Raw genomic sequence first — 22,526 nt, 5'->3', positions numbered from 1 at the left:
CTGCAGTGTTTTCCCTTTCATCAATATATCAAATTAAGTGTGAAAATTCTAACTGAATCTGTTTCTGCCATCTTTTCAGACACACATTCCAGGTCATAACTCACTACATTAAAAAAAACCTTATCTTTACTTTGTTTTTTGTCAGTGATCATACATCTCAATCTCTGGGTTCTATCCTTCCCATCAGCGAAAACAGTTTCTACTTATTTATAGAAAAACCCATAATTTTGAACACATCCATAAAATCTTCCCTTAGGTCTTCTTTGCTCTAAGAATAATTCTACCTTCACTAGACTAGCTATATAATTGATCCCCTTGGTATTATGCTGGTAAATCTACTTTGCATCCTCTCCAGAGCTGTGATATCCTTCTGAGAGAATGGTGCCCAGAATTGGCTACAGTACTCCAGCTGGAGCTCAACCATGATTGACAAAGATTTAGCACAACTTTAACCTGCTTTTAAGAAAATTACAATCTTGCAAAAATGAAAGCTGAACTGTAATTTTGCATGCACAGAAACTGAATGTCCCATCATTCACATTCTACAGCTTCTCCAGTGGAGAGCACATTGCCATTTTTTGTTTACTGCAGGAATGCATCCCAATATTGAGGTGGGTCTGCATTATTTATATTTTAAATGTTCATTTCATATGAAAAAGTACTTCTGATTTCACTTGTTCGAATCTGGGTCTGCTCAAAGAGGAGAACTTTAAGATGAACGTTTGGAACAGTTTTGAGTGGTATCAGGCCATCGGGAAATATTGGTCAATGCCCAGCAGGCATTAGTCAAGGTGTTAGAATCAGAATCCATCTCCTCATAGTGAGCAAGGGAAATGTATCAGTGAGGCTTCTCACTTCTAATAACTATACAATTATCCTTGCCAAAAATACCGTTCACCGAAACTGAACAAATACTCAGTCATAAAAGGGCCCAAAATCTAATAGTTTGCTCAGATCCTTTGTCCAGGCTTAAGCATCAAGGACAGCCAGTTAGATGAGATATTGAGGGGATGCTGGTGGCATGAAATGTTGCAATGCATCATATTTCCAAATATTGTGGATCATCTGAATTAAATTATGCATTTAGTGGATTGATCTATTAGCTGGTGAATCTCTGGTCAGTTTACTGGAACAATCCATTGTGGAATCAACTAGGGATAAAACTATTTCAGATCTAGAATTGTGTAAAGAATCAGCGTTAATTACATAGAACATAGAACATTACAGTGCAGAACAGGCCCTTCGGCCCATGATGTTGCGCCGACCAATTAAAAAGCAATGACCCTCTAACCTAAACCAATCCCTTTCCATCCATAAACCTATCCACGGATCTCTTAAACACCCCCAAACTAGGCGCATTTACAACTGCAGCAGACAGGGCATTCCAATCCCTCACCACCCTCTGGGTAAAGAACCTACCTCTGACATCCGTCCTAAAACTACCACCCCTTAATTTAAAGCTATGCCCCCTCGTGCTAGCTTTCTCCATCCGAGGAAAAAGGCTATCACTGTCCACCCTATCTAAACTTCTAATCATCTTATATGTTTCAATAAGGTCCCCTCTTAGCCGCCTTCTTTCTAACGAAAACAACCTCAAATCCCTCAGTCTCTCCTCATAGGACCTCCCCTCCATACCAGGCAACATCCTGGTAAACCTCCTCTGCACCCTCTCCAATGCCTCCACATCCTTCCTATAATGTGGGGACCAGAACTGCACACAATACTCCAAGTGCGGCCGCACCAGAGTTTTGTACAGTTGCGAAATGACGCTGCGGCTCCTAAATTCAATCCCCCTACCAATAAACGCCAAGACACTGTATGCCTTCCTAACAACCTTATCTACTTGATTCCCAACTTTCAGGGATTTATGTACACATACACCTAGATCCCTCTGTTCATCAACACTATTCAGAGTCCTACCGTTAGCCCTATACTCTACACATCTGTTATTCCTGCCAAAGTGAATTACCTCACACTTTTCCGCATTAAACTCCATCCGCCACCTCTCGGCCCAGCTCTGCAACTTGTCCAAGTCTCTCTGTAAACTATGACACCCCTCTTCACTATCTACCACACCTCCGACTTTGGTGTCATCAGCAAATTTACTAATCCATCCAACTATACCCTCATCCAGATCATTTATAAAAATTACAAACAGCAGTGGTCCCAAAACAGATCCCTGAGGCACACCACTTGTAACCGAACTCCATGACGAATACTTACCATCAACCACCACCCTCTGTCTCCTATCTGCTAGCCAATTCCTGATCCAATTAACTAAATCACCCTCAATCCCATACATATGCATTTTCTGCAGAAGCCTTCCATGGTGAACCTTATCAAACGCCTTACTAAAGTCCATATATACCACGTCAACTGCCTTACTCCCATCTACCTCTTTGGTCACTTTCTCAAAAAACTCAATAAGGTTAGTAAGGCACGACCTACCCTCCACAAAACCGTGCTGACTATCTCCAATCAATACATTACTCTCTAAATAACTATAAATCCTATCCCTAATAATTTTTTCTAAAACGTTGCCCACAACAGAAGTAAGACTCACCGGTCTATAATTCCCGGGGAAGTCTCTGTTCCCCTTCTTAAACAACGGGACAACATTCGCTATCCTCCAATCTTCTGGCACTATACCTGTGACCAACGACGACCTGAAGATCAGAGCCAGAGGCTCTGCAATCACCTCTCTTGCCTCCCAGAGAATCCTAGGGTAAATCCTGTCCGGCCCAGGGGACTTATCTATTTTCAAACCCTCAAGAATATCTAGCGCATCCTCCTTATCAACTGCAATACTATCCAGTTTACAACCCTGTAACCCAGTGTTCTCCACAGCTACATTTATGTCTCCCTGCGTGAATACCGAAGAGAAATATTGGTTCAATGCCTCTCCAATCTCTTCCGGTTCCACACATAACTTCCCCCTGCTGTCTCTAACTGGCCCTAATCTTGCCCTAACCAATCTTCTGTTCTTAACATATCTATAGAATGCCTTAGGATTCTCCTTAATCCTATCAGCCAAAATCTTCTCATGTCCTCTTTTAGCCCTTCTTAACTCACTCTTTAACTCCCTCCTAGCCAATCTAAAGCTTTCCAGTGCACTACCTGAGCCCTCAACTCTCATCCTGACATAAGCCTCCTTTTCCCTTTTAACCAGCGAATCAACTTTTTTAGTGCACCACGGTTCCCTAGCTCGACCATTTCCTCCTTGCCTGACAGGGACATACATATCAAGGACTTGCAGTAGCTGCTCCTTGAAAAAACTCCACATTTCGGACGTTCCCAGACCCTGTAGTCTCCTAGTCCAACCTATGCTTCCTAATTCTCTCCTAATAGCCTCATAATTACCCTTCCCCCAGCTAAACCGACCCAAGGTTCATGCCTATCCCTTTCCATCACTAAGGTGAACGTAACTGAATTGTGGTCACTATCACCAAAATGCACACCAACTTCCAAGTCTAACACCTGGTCTGGCTCATTTCCCAGCACCAAATCCAATATAGCCTCACCTCTAGTTGGCCTATCTACATACTGAGTCAAAAAACCTTCCTGCACGCTTTGTGCAAAAACTGACCCCTCTAATGAGCTAGAGCTATAGCTATTCCAATCAATATTAGTAAAGTTAAAGTCCCCCATAACAATTACCCTATTACTTTCACTCCTATCCAGGATCGTCTCCGCAATCCTTTCCTCAACCTCTCTAGAACTTTTAGGAGGTCTATAAAAGACTCCCAACAGGGTGACCTCTCCTCTCCTATTTCTAATCTCAGCCCATACTACCTTAACAGACAAGTCCTCATCAAACTTCCTCTCTGACACCGTGATACAATTCTTGACTAATAATGCTACCCCTCCCCCCCTTCTACCTCCTTCCCTACTCCGACTGAAGCATTTGAACCCCGGAACCGGCAACAACCATTCCTGTCCCTGCTCTATCCATGTCTCTGAAATGGCCACAACATCAAAGTTCCAGGTACTGATCCACGCTGCAAGTTCATCCACTTTATTGCGAACACTCCTCGCATTAAAGTATACGCATTTCAAACCCTGCTCTGCTCCACCCCCACGATACTGTGCATTAGTAATCTTATAGTAAAAGATCAGTTGGGAATAAGTATTCATGACTGAAATCTATATTAAGTTTAAAAGCAACATACACTAGTCTCAAACAACAATGTCAAACTTAAAATAAGACCAATTATGTAGGGATAAGAGAACATCTGGCCAAGGTTGATTAATTAGAATAAAAGTTTTGACTGCAAATAAACAGTGGAAAACATCAAAAGAAATAATTCAAAATAGTCAACGAGCATGCATTCCATTAAGAAAACAAATTTCAGCAAGAAAGACTCATCTCTGATGAGAAATTAAGATTAATATTACATTTTTAAAGCATCATTGGAAAAAATAATAGTAAATCTGAGGATTAGAAGTGTTTCAGAAACCAGTAAAGGCATACAAGAATTGATAAAAATAGAAAAAAATGGAATATGAGAGTAAACTAGCTCAAAATATAATAAGATTGCAATGTCTTCAGCAAGTGCTGCCACCAGACATTTGGATGGATCTAACATATATTAAGCTGATCTTTCTCTGCATCCCTGCTATAACTGTAGCACTACATTCTGCACTCTCTCCTTTCCTTCTCCCATGTACTCTATGAATATATGCTTTTGTCTATATACCACGCAAGAAACAATACTTTACACTGTATACTAATACATGTGACAATAATAAATCAAATCAAAAGGATAGTCACTGAAGTAAACTCAAGACTGAGACTGATAGATTTATACATATATAAAGCATCAAGCGACATGGGGATAGTGCAGGAAACTGGTATTGAAATACCCAATCATCTATGATCAACATTGAATGGTGGAGCAGGTGTGAAGGGCTGAATGGCCTATTCCTGCTCCTTCATCTTATGTTCTTAAATGTTGATCCCTTACAGACAGAGACAGTGAAATTATCATGAAGAATTAGGAAATGGCAAAGACACTGAATAAGTATTCTGTATTTGTCTTCAGGAAAGAAGATACATATTACATAGCAAAATTAGAGGGTAACTTGGGAGCTAATAAAAGTGAAGTACCTAAAGTAATTAATCAACCTGAGAAAAGGTATTGGAGATACTTAAAAAACTAAAATGGACACTGCTGTACAAGTAAAGAGAAAACAGTCCAGTTAGCCTGATATTAATCATCAGGAAAATGCTGAAACCTATTATTAAAGAAGTCTTAACAATGTAATTAGAAATTGATAGTATGATTTGATAAAGTCAACATGATTTTATGAAAAGGATAGTGTGTTTGAAACATTTATTCAGAATTTTTTGGGAATATCAATGCTATAGATAAGAGAGAACCAAAAGATGTATTATACTAGGGTATCTAAAAGGTATTCAATAAGACATAAGGTTTCTATGCAGAATAGTTGCTTATGGAGACAATATATTAGCTAGGATGAAAGTTATGGTAATGGATAGAAATTAAAGATTAGGGACAAACCAGATATTTTTAAATTGGCAGGTGTGACGAGTGAAATGTGAAAAGAATCATAGCCATGCCTCAGCTATTTACTATCTATTTTCATGACTTAAGCCAAGATTTTGTGCTCCCATTTGCACCAGGTGCGAATGGTGACGGGAGTGTAAAACACCGCAACAAGCTCAAATCGTATTTTAAATCAGCAAGATTTCCTGTTGCAATTGTACCTGACCCCACCAGTGATGTAACAGGTTTCCTGACGTTCAATATTGGGAACTCCATTAGAATAATTTACATTTATTTATCATGCCTCTGCACCTGATAATCATCCCCTTTACATTGTACACTCATGTTGGCATGATCTCCAACAGCATGCACATGGTGGGTGGACCCACCAGAGATGCTCAGGTGAGTGCATTGCTCAGGGGTAAGAGGGCAGCATTCTGGCACTGCTCAACACTGTCTCAACACTCCTTCCCTGCCCTCACCAACCCCCCCCCCCTCCACGTCCCAACAGCATGCCAGGGAACAGTGCTGGGAGGGTGTTGCATGTGAGAAGAGGCAATTGTGTGCACATGTGGGGGTGTTCCAGTTTTATCATTTTGTATCAGAGTCACCTTTAAAAATGGTGCCACACTCTTTAATAAACTAAAGATTAATCAAGGGGACATTATGGAACCACCCCTTCCAAATTTCTTTCTCAAGTTGCAAGCAATGAGGTAGAGAAAGCCATTGTTTGGCCAATGACTTCAACATCGCTTCTCCTGCTTACTGTGATACTTTTCAGAAAAATTGAAAACTTCTTCCCTTAAATAAAGCGACCAAAATAATAGGGAAAATCTAACCAAAAAAGGCAGCGTGTTCATTTCATCTTCAGAGAAATAGGTCAATTTTCTCTCCAGCCTTACCACACTCTGCTGCAAATAAGGAAAGTGTGTTTCATATCATTAAGTAGGGGAGCAGGGCCTCAACACGCCAGCAAAGGCTGGATGTACTGAGATGTTTAAATGGCGCTCTGATCAGAATAAACAATGACCTCCCCCTCAACCCACCATGGAGGTCTCAGAGACTCCCCCAACCATTCCCCTCCCCATCCCGATCAGTGCCAACATTCTCACGTTGCCTCTGATGACAGCCAGCATTCACTCCACCCCAGTCAGTGCCCGCATTCACCCTCCCCATGATCAGAGCTGCATTCCTCCACAACGGGGGTCATGTATTAAAATGAACATAAATCAGGTTCATGCCCATATTGCATTACCAGTGAGGGACGGTGAAAATCGGAAGTTGCGATCTCAGTGAGATTTGCGACTTTTGGGGTTTCGCTGCATTTTGAGCCCCTGCTGCCATTCCCGCGGATGGTGAACATGGGCTCAGGATCAGCCCCAACGTATCAAAGTTTGCTGATGACATAAAGCTATATGGAAATATAAGCTGCGAGGAGGTTACAAAGAGAAAAAAAAAATGAAGTGATTGGGTAACAATTGGGAGTAAGTTTATTCACTTGGGGGATAAGAATAGAAACACAAAATATTCTTTAGAAATCTTTTGGAAGGTTTTAAACTTGTAAATATTGATGTCAGAGGGACTTAGATGTACTCAAATGAAAAACACAAAAAATATTAGCATGCAAATACAGCAGACAATTAGGAAGACAAACAGCACATTGACCTTTATTGCTAGGTATTTGTGGAGTAATAGAATAAGGACGCCTTACAACAATTATGCAGGGTTTTGGTGAGGTGACACCTGAAGTACTGTTTGGGTCTTCATATCTAAGGAAGAATATTCTTGGTGACAGTAAAGTGAAGATTCACTAGATTAATTCTGTTGAAAGATCAGGCGCTGAAAGATTAACTCTGCTTCTCCCTGCTTAGATACTGCCAGATCTGTTGAATATGTCCACAATTTTGTCTTTTTATTTCAGTTTTCCAGCGTCCATAGAGTTTCACTTTTGGTTTTAATATCCCTGTAAACTCAGTGAGTAAACTGAGCCTAGATTCTCTGTGGCTTAGAAGAACGAGAGGTGATCACATTGCAACATTCAAGATTGTGACAGGACGTGACAGACTAGACTCAGAGAGGTTGCTTCCTGAGGTTGGAGACTCTAAAACACACAGATATATTCTCAGGATATTTCCAACTGACATAATGATAATATTTTTCACTCAAAAGATTATGAACTTTGGAATTCTGCACCCCAGATGATTGTGCATGTTCCATCATTGAATAAATTTAAAGCTGAAATAGGCAGATTTCTGGTCATTCAGGGATTCAAGGGATATTGGGGTCAGGTAGGAAAGTGGGTTTGAGGCAGAGGATCAGCCATGATCACATTGAATGTTGATGCAGACTCGAAATGTCCATGAGCCCTAATTTCTTATGTTCAAATCTGTGGATTTTTAATGAGTCGGCATACTGCAATAGCATTACTTTATCATCAGATCAAACAGAAAATGATTTTATAAGAAGCAACATTCAAATAATATTCTCGATAATGGTCAAAAGGTATAATGATAAACTTGGTATTTGGTAATCCTGTATGCAAATATGATTAGGAGTATATGAATATTATTTCAGATCAACACAGCATGATTTAATACCATAAAAAGCAACAAACTATAATTAGAGAGCAGAACAACTGGATGGATCCACAAAGTAGGAGAATAGGGCATATTTGTTAAATAAAAATGTGTGTATTCTGTTTAAATGACAGATCAGCAAATATGTAGTAACACAACTATTAAAGGACAGAATTATCTCAGCGTAAAATTTCAGCATTTTTGTATCAGTGTTCATTTTGTTGTTAGGCAATATCATAAATACGGACAATCATTCATAACAGTTTACAATGAAGTTCAGACAGTGACTGAATGCTAAATTGCTACCGACCACCTACAATACTGCTAAATGCTCTGCATGGCCAGAACATCTTTTTCTCAATCTGTCGATTATACAACAGTCAGAATAAGAAAATACTGAAGATGCTGCGGTCACTCTGAAAAATAATCCCAGCTGATCAACAGAACTAGTCAATTTTCCACAGAAATGATGTAAAGACCAGATTGGGTGAAAAATGGGATTGACAGAGACCGAACAGGATAGTTTGGCAATTAAATCACCATCAGTAAGTAACTGAGGCGGGCGACCTTCAGAAATAACTGTGGTTATCAAAGTCTGTTTACTGTATTGTTAAGATGTGATACATTAATAAAATGTTGGTATTACTCAATCAGAGCAGCTGTTAGCAACCTCAGTGGATGGGAGAATGATGTTAACACATCTGAGCCAATTACTGCATTATTCTCTGGAGTCTGTGAATAATGGCAGGGAATAGATGTATCCATTTAAATGTGTTACATTGGGTGTCCCTAATGGTTGAGCAGATTCAGATGTTGAGCCCCAGCCTGCGTTCAGTTAAATGATCCCTGCTGAGGCAGTAGTAATTTCATTGGTCTGTATGTTTGAGAGGGGAGCACCAAGCCATTCTTTACCAATTGCAAGTCAGTAACTATTTTATTAATGGGAAAATTAAGGATGGGGTAGAATATTTTCTAAAAAGAACTGTCCATTCTAAACATGTCCACTTTCCATGCCGAAAGTGAATGAGATCTTCCATTTGGCATTGTTAGTCCAAGAGTCAACAAGACTAACTGGAATCAGCAGTAAACCCGAAGCATATAATCTAATTACCTAAATTAAGATTAGTTTATTTGTTTCAACTGAAACTTTTCATATTTCCAAGTGCCTTCCCCTTCAGAAAAAAAAGAGAATTTATGTAAAAAGAGATGTGCATCCCCCTACAGCTATAGCAAGTTATATTTTGTATTGGGCAAGCTTTATGCCACCCATAAAGACACACATAAGAAAAATACTCTTTAAAGTTCCTCCTTTCTTATTGTTAGAGTCAGGATAACAAAAGACATTTGTTTTAACCCCCTGTGATTTAGAGAGATGGATTAAATGCACATTGATTCAATGAATATTGGAAAGTCTGGCCAGTGCCTTGGCAAGATAGGAAGGACAGTATTGCCTACACTTTAGCGGATGTCATCCATAGAATCTTTTCATTCCAGTAGAGTTCCTCCATAATTACATACCTTTGATTAAAACATAAAATGAGGGAAATGGGGTTTGGGTATGTGTGGGAAGGTAAGTTCCCTGTAAGTGACATTGGGTTGGGTAAGTAATTGCGATATACAGGTTACTAGCTGCAGTTTTAAACAATGACTCTAGCTTTAACAGCCAGCATGCCTATTTCCAGAGCTGTCAGTAACTTGTTAAAGTCACATTAAATTAAGTCACATTACAAGGGCTTCTTTAGTGAAACTGACAGACTGAAGCCTTGGAATGGTGAAACTGAAGAGCACTGCCTCGTCTAGAAGAGAGGGTTCCTTCAACAACCTCTTCCAAACCTGCAATATTTATCACCTCAAAGGACAATGTAGACGTAATGTTGCATTTCCATAGACTTCATTACAAACACAGAAGGTAATTATTAATAAGAAAAACTATACAGCAGCCACATGATGACACATACTTCACTACGTGTTCCTTCCTGAGAGAGGGCTCCATCCCCTGGGGTGATTACCCACTCGCCACTCGTTGATCGCACAGGCCATGTAAGGGACAATGACTACAATTCACCACATCCCTCCCCCTTTAACTCCTTTACACAATCTTCAATAATTAAGTTACTGCATTCTATTTTCTAATTAGACATTACTTACATGAGTTGGACAATTATAAGTTGAGTCTTTGAGGGTTTTTTTCTGTTTCTTGTAGAGAGGTGTAATTCTGTAGTCTAAGATGCTTCCACAGGATTCACATTGACAGAAACTGCAATAACAGGTACCCCTTCTGGCGCAGGCAGTTCATTACCACTTGCTTCCATGGAGACATCAGTTACGTCTATAACAGGTCAATCAGACACCTCAGTGCTGTAGGTTTGAAAACATTTCTTGAGGGCAACACTGATTGTTGTAGCGTCTCTACTCAAGTGATTCATATGTTTATGAGTAATTCGTCCCTCCATGTCTACTTGGAATGACAGATGTCCGGTCTCAGAGACAATAATTCTGGGGATCTAACTTGAATCATTATTGAAATTTCATATTAAACACTAGATATGTTTTTTTTATATATTGAAATGGTGATTCATTGATAAGACCTTGAGGCTTATGTGTTTCAGCATAAACACTTCTATGGTAGACTTTAACTATGAAGAGTTCTAAATATAGTCTTGACATTTCTTTCTATTTGGAATAGAGAGAGGGAAAGTTTGAACTCGTGGCTGAGGGGATGGTGCAGGAGGGAGGGGTTCAGGTACTTGAGCAATTGGGGCTCATTCTGGGGAAGGTGGGACCTCTATAAGAGGGATGGTCTACACCTGAAACAGAGGGGAATCAATATCCTGGGGGGTAAATTTGCAAAGGCGATGCAGGGAGGTTTAAACTGATTCGGAGGGGGGGAGGGATAGTGAGGAAAGGGGGTGAAAGTGAGGGGGGCATAGTTGGGGAATGCAAGGCACGGCACAGTGGGGGTGGGGCGGAGCAGGGTTTGAAATGTGTGTACTTTAATGCGAGGAGTATTCGCAATAAAGTGGATGAACTTGCAGCGTGGATCAGTACCTGGGACTTTGATGTTGTGGCCATTTCAGAGACATGGATAGAGCAGGGTCAGGAATGGTTGTTGCAGGTTCCGGGGTACAAATGCTTTAGTCAGAGTAGAGATGAAGGTAGAAGGGGGGGTGGGGTAGCATTGCTAGTCAAGGACTGTATCACAGTGTCGGAGAGGAAGGTTGATGAGGACTTGTCAGTTGAGGTAGTATGGGCGGAGATTAGAAATAGGAGAGGAGAGGTCACCCTGTTGGGAGTCTTTTATAGACCTCCTAAAAGTTCTAGAGAGGTTGAGGAAAGGATTGCGGAGACAATCCTGGTTAGGAGTGAAAGTAATAGGGTAATTGTTATGGGGGACTTTAACTTTACGAATATTGATTGGAATTGCTATAGTTCTAGCTCGCTAGAGGGGTCAGTGTTTGTACAAAGCGTGCAGGAAGGTTTTTTGACTCAGTATGTAGATAGGCCAACTAGAGGTGAGGCTATATTGGATTTGGTGCTGGGAAATGAGCCAGACCAGGTGCTAGACTTGGAAGTTGGTGTGCATTTTGGTGATAGTGACCACAATTCGGTTACGTTGACCTTAGTGAAGGGAAGGGATAGGCATGAACCTCGGGTCAGTAGTTTTAGCTGGGGTAAGGGCAATTATGAGGCTATTAGGAGTGAATTAGGAAGCATAGATTGGACTAGGAGATTACAGGGACTGGGAACGTCCGAAATGTGGAGTTTTTTCAAGGAGCAGCTACTGCGAGTCCTTGATAGGTATGTCCCTGTCAGGCTTGGAGGATTTGGTAGATCTAGGGAACCGTGGTGCACTAAAAGAGTTGAGTCGATGGTTAAAAAGAAAAAGGAGGCTTATGTTCGGATGAGATTGGAGGGCTCAGATAGTGCACTAGAAAGCTTTAGATTGGCTAGGAGGGAGTTGAAGAGTGAGTTGAGAAGGGCTAAAAGAGGACATGAGAAGACTTTGGCTGATAGGATTAAGGAGAATCCTAAGGCGTTCTATAGGTATGTCAAGAACAGAAGGTTGGTCAGGGCAAGATTAGGGCCAGTTACAGACAGCAGGGGGAAGTTGTGTGTGGAACCGGAGGAGATTGGAGAAGTATTGAACCAATATTTCTCTTCGGTGTTCACGCAGGGGGACATGAATATAGCTGAGGAGGACATTGGGTTGCAGGGGTGTAAAATAGACAGTATTACAGTTGATAAGGGGGATGTGCTGGAAATTCTTGAGGGGCTGAAAATAGATAAGTCCCCTGGTCCGGATGGGATCTACCCTAGGATTCTCTGGGAGGCTAGAGAGGTGATTGCAGAGCCTCTGGCTCTGATCTTCAGGTCGTCATTGGTCTCTGGTGTAGTCCCGGAGGATTGGAGGATAGCGAATGTTGTCCCATTGTTTAAGAAGGGGAGCAGAGACTTTGCCGGGAATTATAGACCGGTGAGTCTTACTTCTGTTGTGGGCAAGGTTTTAGAAAAAATTATTAGGGATAGGATTTATAGTTATTTGGAGTGTAATGAATTGATTAGAAATAGTCAGCATGGTTTTGTAGCGGGTAGGTCGTACCTTACTAACCTTATTGAGTTTTTTGAGAAGGTGACCAAAGAGGTGGATGGGGGCAAGGCGGTTGACGTGGTATATAGCGTGGATAGAGGATTGGTTGTCAAATAGGAGGCAGAGAGTGGGGGTCAATGGGTGCTATTCGGATTGGCGGTTGGTGACTAGTGGGGTGCCCCAGGGGTCGGTGCTGGGGCCTCAGCTATTTACCATTTATATAGATGATCTGGAGGAGGGAACCGAGTGCAGGGTGTCGAAATTTGCTGATGACACCAAGATTGGGGGAAAGGCAAATTGTGCGGAGGGTGTGGAGAGTCTGCAGAAGGATCTAGATAGGCTGGGCGAATGGGCCAGGAAATGGCAAATGGAATTTAATGTTGGCAAGTGTGAGGTGGTCCACTTTGGTAGGAAGAATGGTAGGAAGGACTATTACTTACGTGGCGAAAAACTGCAGCAGGCGACGGTGCAGAGGGACCTCGGGGTCCTTGTGCATGAGTCGCAAAAACCCAGCTTGCAGGTGCAGCAGGTGGTCAGGAAGGCGAATGGGATGCTGGCCTTCATAGCGAGGGGGATTGAATATAAAAGTAGGGAGGTCTTGCTGCAGCTGTATAGGGCATTGGTGAGGCCGCAGCTGGAGTACTGTGTGCAGTTTTGGGCGCCGCACCTGCGCAAGGATATTTTGGCCCTGGAGGGAGTGCAGAGGAGGTTTACTAGGCTGATACCGGAGTTGAGGGGATTGAGCTATGAGGAGAGGCTGAATAAACTAGGCTTGTACTCGTTAGAGTTTAGAAGAATGAGGGGAGATCTCATTGAGACGTATAAGATGATGAATGGGATGGATAGGATAGAGGTGGAGAGACTCTTCCCGCTCAAAAAAGACAGTAGGACTAGGGGGCACAGCCTCAAGATAAAGGGGAGGCGGTTTAGAACGGAGTTGAGGAGGAACTTCTTCACTCAAAGGGTGGTGAATCTCTGGAATTCTCTGCCCGTTGAAGTGGTGGAGGCTGCCTCGCTAAATATTTTTAAGAAGCGGGTTGATGGGTTCTTGATAAGAGAGGGGATTAAGGGTTATGGGGAGAGGGCGGGAAAGTGGAACTGAGCCACAACAGATCAGCCATGATCTTATTGAATGGCGGGGCAGGCTCGAAGGGCTAGATGGCCTACTCCTGCTCCTATTTCTTATGTTCTTATATATGGATTTTAGTAAGGCGTTCGATAAGGTTCACCATGGTAGGCTTCTGCAGAAAATGCAGATGTATGGGATTGTGGGTAATCTAGGAAGTTGGATCAGGAATTGGCTATCAGATAGGAGACAGAGGGTGGTGGTTGATGGTAAATATTCATCATGGAGTTCAGTTACGAGTGGTGTGCCTCAGGGATCTGTGTTGGGGCCACTGTTTGTAATTTTTATTAATGATCTGGATGAGGGTATAGTTGGGTGGATTAGTAAATTTGCTGATGACACCAAAGTTGGAGGTGTGGTAGATTGTGAGGAAGGGTGTCATAGTCTGCAGGGAGACTTAGATAGGTTGCAGAGCTGGGCCGAGAGGTGGCGGATGGAATTTAATGCGGAGAAGTGTGAGGTAATTCACTTTGGTAGGAGCAACAGATGTGTCGAGTATAGGGCTAACGGGAGGACTTTGAATAGTGTGGATGAACAGAGGGATCTAGGTGTATGTGTACATAGATCCCTGAAAGTTGGGAATCAAGTAGATAAGGTTGTTAAGAAGGCGTACGGTGTCTTGGCGTTTATTGGTAGGGGGATTGAATTTAGGAGTCGCAGAGTCATGTTGCAACTGTACACTACTCTAGTGCGGCCGCACTTGGAGTACTGTGTGCAGTTCTGGTCCCCGCATTACAAGAAGGATGTGGAGGCGTTGGAGAGGGTGCAGAGGAGGTTTACCAGGATGTTGCCTGGTATGGTGGGGAGGTCCTATGAGGAGAGACTGAGGGATTTAGGGTTGTTTTCGTTGGAAAGAAGGCGGCTAAGAGGGGATCTTATTGAAACATATAAGATGATTAGAGGTTTAGATAGGGTGGATAGTGATAGCCTTTTTCCTCGGATGGAGAAAGCTAGCACGAGGGGGCATGGCTTTAAATTAAGGGGGGGTAGCTACAGGACGGATGTCAGGGGTAGGTTCTTTACCCAGCGGGTGGTGAGGGATTGGAATGCCCTGCCTGCTGCGGTTGTAAATGCGTCTAGTTTGGGGGCGTTTAAGAGATCTCTGGATAGGTTTATGGACGAAAAGGGATTGGTATAGGCTAGTGGGTCATTGTTTGTGTAACTGGTCGGCGCAACATCGTGGGCCGAAGGGCCTGTTCTGCGCTGTAATGTTCTATGTTCTATGTTCACAATATTGGTTGTCACATGTGAAAGAATGGTCATAGTACTTTCTGGTACTTAGGTCATGTGATAAAGTTTCTTCTCTTTCCAGCATTTCAATTCTGCATCTTTTTAATCAACTATTTTATCATGTTGCTCTTGTGCTTTTCTATCAGCCTGACAATTTCAGCAACCTTGTTCTGATGTGTAATCTCAGTTTCTTTCTCTCTCTGAACTGTTGATTCTGCTGTCAACTTCAATGATTATACCTCTTCAGTTAATTTCTCATTGTCAAGATTCCTTCTTCAAACTTTTAGGGGGGAATTTTCCTGGTCCGCCCACATGGGAATCGTAGCGGGTGGAGGGCAGACCATGCAAAGGTCTATTGATCTTGGGCTATATTTTCTGGTATTGGGGGAAGTGTGGTTGGAAAATCCCACCCTTAGTCGCCTGATTTAATTCTTCAGTGGACTTGTTCTTATTTCTAGTTGCTTTTTCATAAAATTCAGTTACTCTCTGTTACCTCATTAATTTATCTTTCTGAATTCTATAAAGTTTTGCAACTTTTTTATGTTTGCTGTGTCATTTCATTTTGTTGTTTTACTGTCTTCTTTAGAGCTTTAATCTATTTGCTGATTTCTCTTTATGTTCAATAGATCCAAGATTCGTTTGAAGTCCTTAATTCCTGCATTTCTTCTGAGGGGAATCCACATGTAGAAACATAAATAGAAAACAGAAGCAAGAGTAGGTCATTCAGCCCTTCAAGCTTGCTCTGCCATTTAATATGATCATGGCTGATCATTAAATCCAATATCCTGATCCTGCCTTCACCTTTAAGGTAAGGGACCCTTACCTTAGAAAGGATAGACTAACATTGGAGGCAGTCCAAAGGAGATTCACCAGGCTAATTCCTGGGATGAGAAGGTTATCCTATCAAAAGAGTCTAAGTAGCCTGATTCTTTATTTCTTGGAGTTTAGAAGAGTGAGTGGTGACCTTTTCAAACATATAAGATCCTGAGGGGACTTTGCAGGGCAGATGGTGAGGTGTTTTCACTAGTGGGAGAGTCTCGAATAAGGAGACATAACTACAAGATAAAGGACCAGTCATCTAAAACTGAAGCGCATAGAAATTTTGTCTTGCAGAGGGTAGTGAATCTCTGAAATTCCCTGTCCCAAAGGGTCATGCAAGCTGGATCATTAGAAGTATTTAAAGTGGACATGGGTAAATATTTGATAGATTAAGGAATAAAGGCACAGAAATGGCACAGAAAATAAGTTGAAGCCAGTATAGATGAGCCATGATCATATTGAATGAAGGGCAGGCTTGAAGAGCCGGATGGCTACTCCTGTTTCTTGTGTTTTTCAGATAACTGCACACAATACTCCAGGTGTTGGCTCGCCAGTGCCCTACACAACTGCAGTAAAACACTCCTATTTCTATTCTGACATCTTCCCGCTATGAATGCCAACATACTATTTGCTTTCTTTACCAGCTGCTACACCTATGCACTCTCTCTTAATTTTTTTTCTCTATACATTTTTAACTTTTTGACTGTTTCGGCCAACTAAGGCTGTGTTTCTAATAAACTCTGTGATAATGCTTCATTACATCTGGCAACAAGGATAAAATTGTCATGACACTGCCTTTGGCCCAACACCTGTGAGTATCCTGTTTTAATCTTAATTCTGAAAAAAACTCCTAGTCTACAATGTAAGCTGGGGGGTGGGGGGTTATGATTCTGTATTTTGCTTGCCTTTCTTGTAGATTCTGACCCAGGGGACTTGCCGTTTTCTCTCCATGACCTACATTGTGTAATTGTCCATCTTTTCTGATCCTACATTACTCTTGTCACGTCTGGCAATACCTCAACATCCCAAATCAGGCTATTTGCCCAAGGAGAGGCATTCCAATAAGTACTCCTTTTTTCAGAATTAAGATTAAAACAGGATACTCACAGGTGTTGGGCCAGAGGCAGTGTCATGGCAATTTTATCCTTGTTGCCAGATGTAATGAAGCATTATCACAGAGTTTATTAGAAACACAAGAGTTATTTATTAAAAAAAACTATTTAGCAGTCCAGCAGCTGTACCTAGTTCTCTACATGTCTCCTGCCGAAGACAGAGCTCCATCCCTAGGATGATTCCCCACTCTCCCCCAGTTGGTCGCAAAATCCATGTGACCTTTATTCTGCTATATTGCCCTTAAAAGGTCAGTCACCACAAGTCGCCACACTAAGGCAGCACGGAACCACGATCATCCACAAGCTCCTCTCCAAGCCACATACCATCCTGATTTGATATCTTAGTTCATTCATGGTCACTGGGTTAAGATCTAAAACTCCCACGCTAATAGTGCCTGGATGTACCTACAGCACAACAACAGCAGTGGTTCAAGAACGTACTGTCCCAAGAGTAGTTAAGGATGGGCACTGAATTCTGGAATTGCCAATGATGCCACATCCCATGAACAAATGAAAAGATATCCCATCCACCCTCTCTAATTGGCCAGAAAATCTGAAAGCAGAAGGCAAATACCAGGGCTCAGTTGAAGAACCAGGACAAACACTATTTCAGCAACAATTGGTGGGTTCCTGACCATATAGAACTTCTACCTTTTCACCAGGAGTGAAGACTTGGAAATTCTGCCCCTTGGGGTTCAGACTTTCAACCCAATGTCTGACCATTCAAATATTATTGTATGTCAGCTGGCCATAAGTGAATAGGCAACACAGTGGCACAGTGATTAGCGCTGCTGCCTCACAGCACCAGGGACTTGGGTTTGATTCCAGCCTTGGGTGACTGTCTGTACGAAGTTTACAGGTTCTCCCAGTGTTGGTGTGGGATTCCGCCGGGTGATCTGATTTCCTTCCACAGTCCAAAAATGTGTAGGCTAGGTGGATTAGCCATGGTAAATGTGTGGGGGTTAAGCGGATAGGGTAGGGGAGGTGCAGGAGGCTGGGTATGTTGCTCTAAGTTGCTCTTTTGGGGAACCTGTATAGATTGAATGGGCCGAATGACCTCCTTCTGCACTGTTAGAATTCTATGAAGTGAAACTGTCAATTTTTATTTCATTAATTTCAAAGTTCATTCGTAGTCACTCCCATTCATTCATGATCAAAACTCCCACGCTATTGGTGCCTGGATGTACCTACAGCACAAGGACAGGAGTAGTTCAAGACAATACTGTCCCAAGAGTACTTAAGAATGGGCACTGAATTCTGGCATTGCCAATGATGCATCATTAATTTCATTAATATTGACTGTTTTGATTAATGGACAGTTAATCCACAACACCAGTTTCATCCCTTGGCGTTAGGTTGAAAATAATGTTCCCCAGAAAGTCAAAATCCTGTTTAATTCATCTGAACTCTGTGTCTTAATTTTTAAGAAAGGTCATTTTGCAGCTAACTTTCATATTTTAGAATGAAAGAGCCAATGAGCTATTCATGTAGATTTTAAGTCCAGTGGGAAAAAAGAACCATTAAAAATTATTCCCTTAAAAGAAATGAACTATATAATTTTGTAACTGACACCGGTTCACAGTTCAAGTTTAAATAGTGTGACAAGGTAACAGTTGGGTAATTTTATAGGAATATAAACTGTTGCGGTGCTGAAAGTCAATAGCTAATATGATTTTTCACAGAAGAAATAATGGAAATGTATGGGAGATACTTTCAGCAGTGTACTATCAATCATTCAGTACGATGGTTTCTATGGTGGGAACACAATTTCCCTTCCTAACTCGATAGTCTAGTACTGGAGCAAGAAGGGGGATATTTATTCTAAAATATACATATATATGGGAGACAGTAGCTCCAGTTTTCAGGATGGTATGTAGGCTTTGTCAAGAGCAGGCTCTGTGAGATTACCATGTACCCAACTGGATAATTATGAGCCAATCTAATTTGAATAAAAGCAGAACAAGCTCTCAGCCAGTTTTAGCCCTTGTTAGGGAACTTGCCAGAAGAATAGCAGAAAATTACAAGTACAATAGAAAATTGTGAATAGGTTTGGCTACTTAAAGCTAAAATATTATTTATAAGGTCAAAATTATATTAGCCTTTGGAAAGAGTGCCTCAGACTGCTTCAGGTTGGTGACCTTTAACCAGATGTGGTTTTGAGTGAGTCTGTATCTGATTGACCAAAGGTCATTAACCTGAAATGTTCCGATGAAAACTGACATGCAATGTTAACTAACCCTGCCCTTTTCTTTTCACTGATGCTGCCTGTTCAGCTGAGTGTTTCCAGCATTTTCTGTTTCAGTTCTATTTATAAAGTACACAATCTTACAGCTTTTTCAGTGTCGGCCTTAAAGATGAAAATTAAACTTGAATGGACTGGCACACATACCTACAAAAAGGTTCAATATGAAAGCATATGTATGAAGCATAGAGTCTGGATAATGCCCAGGAAAGGCTGCAGCTTCCATACGTACCTCTCACTGCATGTGCTCCGTTTACTTACAACATGTTGAGCCTAAAGAAAAGCAAGTCGTAAAACTTCTTGAAGCATTTCACAGCCAATGCAGACCTTTTGAAGTATAGTCACTATTATAATGGGCTACACATCCATGCTTACAAAACAAGGTACCAGGTAAGTGGATTGAGAACTGGCTTGGTAACAGGAGACAGAGAGTAGTAGTGGAAGGGTCTTTTTCTAGCTGGAGGTCTGTGACTAGTGGTGTGCCGCAGGGCTCAGTACTGGGACCTTTGCTGTTTGTAATATACATAAATGACTTGGAAGGGGGAGTAACTGGTGTGATCAGCAAGTTTGCAGATGACACGAAGATGGCTGGACTTGCTGATAGTAATGGGCAGTGTCAGGCAATACAGCAGGATATAGATAGGCTGGTATATTGGGCAGAGAAATGGCAGATGGAATTTAATCCAGATAAATGCAAGGTGATGCATTTTGGTGATAAATGGTAGGACTACTAAGAGTATAGGAATGCAGAGGGACCTAGGGGTGCAAGTACACAAGTCGTTGAAGGTGGCAGTACAGGTGGAGAAGGTGGCGAAGAAGGCTTATGGTATGCTTGCCTTTATAGGAAGGGGTATAGAGTATAAAAGCTGGCGTCTAATGTTGCAGTTGTACAGAATGTTGGTTAGACCGCATTTTGAGTACTGTGTCCAGTTCTGGCCGCCTTACTGCCGGAAGGACGTGAAGGCCCTGGAGAGAGTACAGAGGAAGTTTAACAGGATGCTTGCCTGGTACGGAAGGACTTAGCTATGAGGAGAGATTGGACAAATTGGGGCTGTTCTCCTTAGAAAGATGGAGAATGAGGGGAGATCTAATAGAGGCGTATAGGATTATGAAGAGTATAGATAGAGTGAACAGTGATAAGCTTTTTCCCAGGTTGGATATGAAAATTACGAGGGGCCACGGGCTTAGGGTGAGCGGGGCGAGGTATAATTCGGATGTTAAAGGGAGGTTTTTCACACAGAGGATTGTGGGGGCCTGGAATGCACTGCCAAGTAGGGTGATGGAGGCAGGCACGCTAGAGTTGTTTAAAGGTTACCTAGATAGGCACATGAGCAGACTAGAGATGGAGGGATACAAAAGATTGTTCTAAATAAGGATCAAGAGCCTCAGGACATTCCTGGGAATCAATAGATTCCTTTGGACCGTCCAACATATTTTATGGCTCACCTGTCTTTCGTTTGAGCTTCTGGGGATTCCGTGAATGTCTGTTGTGTATGTTGATTGATGTCTTTTTTTTATATCCACAGGTGATTCGGTCTGCCTTGTTGTTCAACAAGGGGCATACACGTGGGGGGTCGTGCGAGGGCTGCTCTTGGATGTGGCTTCGAGAGTTGCCTAGTGCTTCACGTCGTTAGTGTACGCTTAAACTGGACCAGCTGACGGGCAACATGACAGCTCAGTGACTATCACTGTTTGCTGTGCAGATACATGGATTTGGGCCAGTGTCTGTGGGAGTTTGCACATTCTCCCCGTGCTTGCGTGGGTTTTCTCCGGGTGCTCCGGTTTCCTCCCACACCCCAAAAACGTGCTCTTAGGCTGATTGGTGTTAACAAATTGTCCCTAAATTAGGTGTCCCTGAATCTGGTTATGGTTCCTTTATTGTGGAGTCCAATAAGCATGACAAAGGCCATAGGTAGAAGAGGCCACTCACAATGTTAAAATGGCGGTGCGGGCTTGTTGGCCCGAAGGGCCTGTTTCCTGTGCTGTGTTGTTCTTTGTTCTTTGTAAGGATAGACTGAAATATTCATAAGAATCACAAAATGCCAGCTTGTGACAGCCTTGGAGAAAGCCACTCTGGGCAACTTTACTTAGAAAAGCATCAAAAGATGAAGGAAAGCTGCAAGTCTCTTCCAGTATTATCTGTTTTTTTACATTTTTCCCACTTTGAATCATAGAAGTTTACAGCATGGAAACAGACCCTTCGGCCTAACTTGTCCAAACTGCCCTTTTTTTCAGAAGCTAAGCTAGTCCCAATTGCCTGCAGATGGCCCATATCCCACTATGTGCATCGTACCCATGTAACTGTCTGAGTGTTTTTTAAAAGACAAAACTGCACCTGCCTCTACTACTACCTCTGTAGTAATAGAGGCAGCGACTATTACACCCTGTGTATGAAAAAATTGCTCCTCTGGACACTTTGGTATCTCTCCCCTCTCACCTTCAACCTATGCCCTCTAGTTTTAGACTCCCCTACTGATGGGAAAAGATGTTGACTATCTAGCTGATCTATGTTCCTTATTATTTTATAGCCCTCTATAAGATCACCTCTAAGTCTCCTACACTCCAGGGAAAAAAGTCCGAGTCTATCCCATCTCTCCTTATAACTCAAACCATCAAGTCCCAGTAGCATCCTAGTGAAGTTTTTCTGCACTCTTTCTAGTTTAATATGATTTTTATAATAGGATGACCAGAACTGCATGCAGTATTCCAATTGTGGCCTTACCAATGTCTTGTGCAACTTCAACAAGACATCCCAATTCCTGTCTTCAACGTTCAGACCAATGAAACCAAGCATTCCGAATGCCTTCTTCACTGCTCTGTGCACCCGTGACTCCATTTTCAAGGAGCTAAGAAACTGTACCTCTAGATCTCTTTGTGCTATAACTCTTCCCATCACACTTCCGTTAACTGAGTAAGTCCTGCCCTGGTTCGATCTACCAAAATACATCACCTCGCATTTAAACTCCATTTGCCATTCATTAGCCCACTGTCTCATACTAATATATACATCTTGAAATAAATAATGGCCAGTATTTTCCGCTCCCAGGTGGGTTTGACAATGAGAATGGAAAATATCAGAAGAAGATCTAAATCACGTTTCACATCGACACAAAAGCAGAAAGCTCTTTCCCCCATCAAAGCCAGGTCATGCTTCTCAACTTTCAATGTCCAAAATATGTTATTAGTATGTCATTATCAAGTCCCTGTGCAGGAATCATACTCCAAGGTCAAAAAACATCCATCCATAACGGTGTGATGTAAGAATGGTGTGATGCTGTATTAGTCTCAGAAGGCATGTACCTGGCAAGCAGTTCTCTGATGAGAGT

At 42.0% G+C, this 22,526-nt stretch overlaps 1 protein-coding gene and 1 pseudogene across 1 annotated transcript in view; one reads left to right on the top strand and one right to left on the bottom strand.

Moving 5' to 3' along the window:
• Positions 1-22,526, bottom strand: part of sgcz (sarcoglycan zeta) — an 864,473-nt gene that overhangs the window by 514,940 nt on the left and 327,007 nt on the right. The gene's annotated exons all lie outside the window — the stretch shown is intronic.
• Positions 5,002-22,526, top strand: part of LOC145351125 (large ribosomal subunit protein uL13 pseudogene) — an 82,658-nt pseudogene continuing 65,133 nt past the window's right edge.

Source organism: Carcharhinus amblyrhynchos, chromosome 1 (genome assembly GCF_965287045.1).
Source record: "Carcharhinus amblyrhynchos chromosome 1, sCarAmb.v2.hapA, whole genome shotgun sequence".
NCBI lineage: Eukaryota > Metazoa > Chordata > Chondrichthyes > Carcharhiniformes > Carcharhinidae > Carcharhinus > Carcharhinus amblyrhynchos.
The sequence above is the reverse complement of the archived record's forward strand: the minus strand, read 5'-3'. Positions and strand labels throughout refer to the sequence as shown.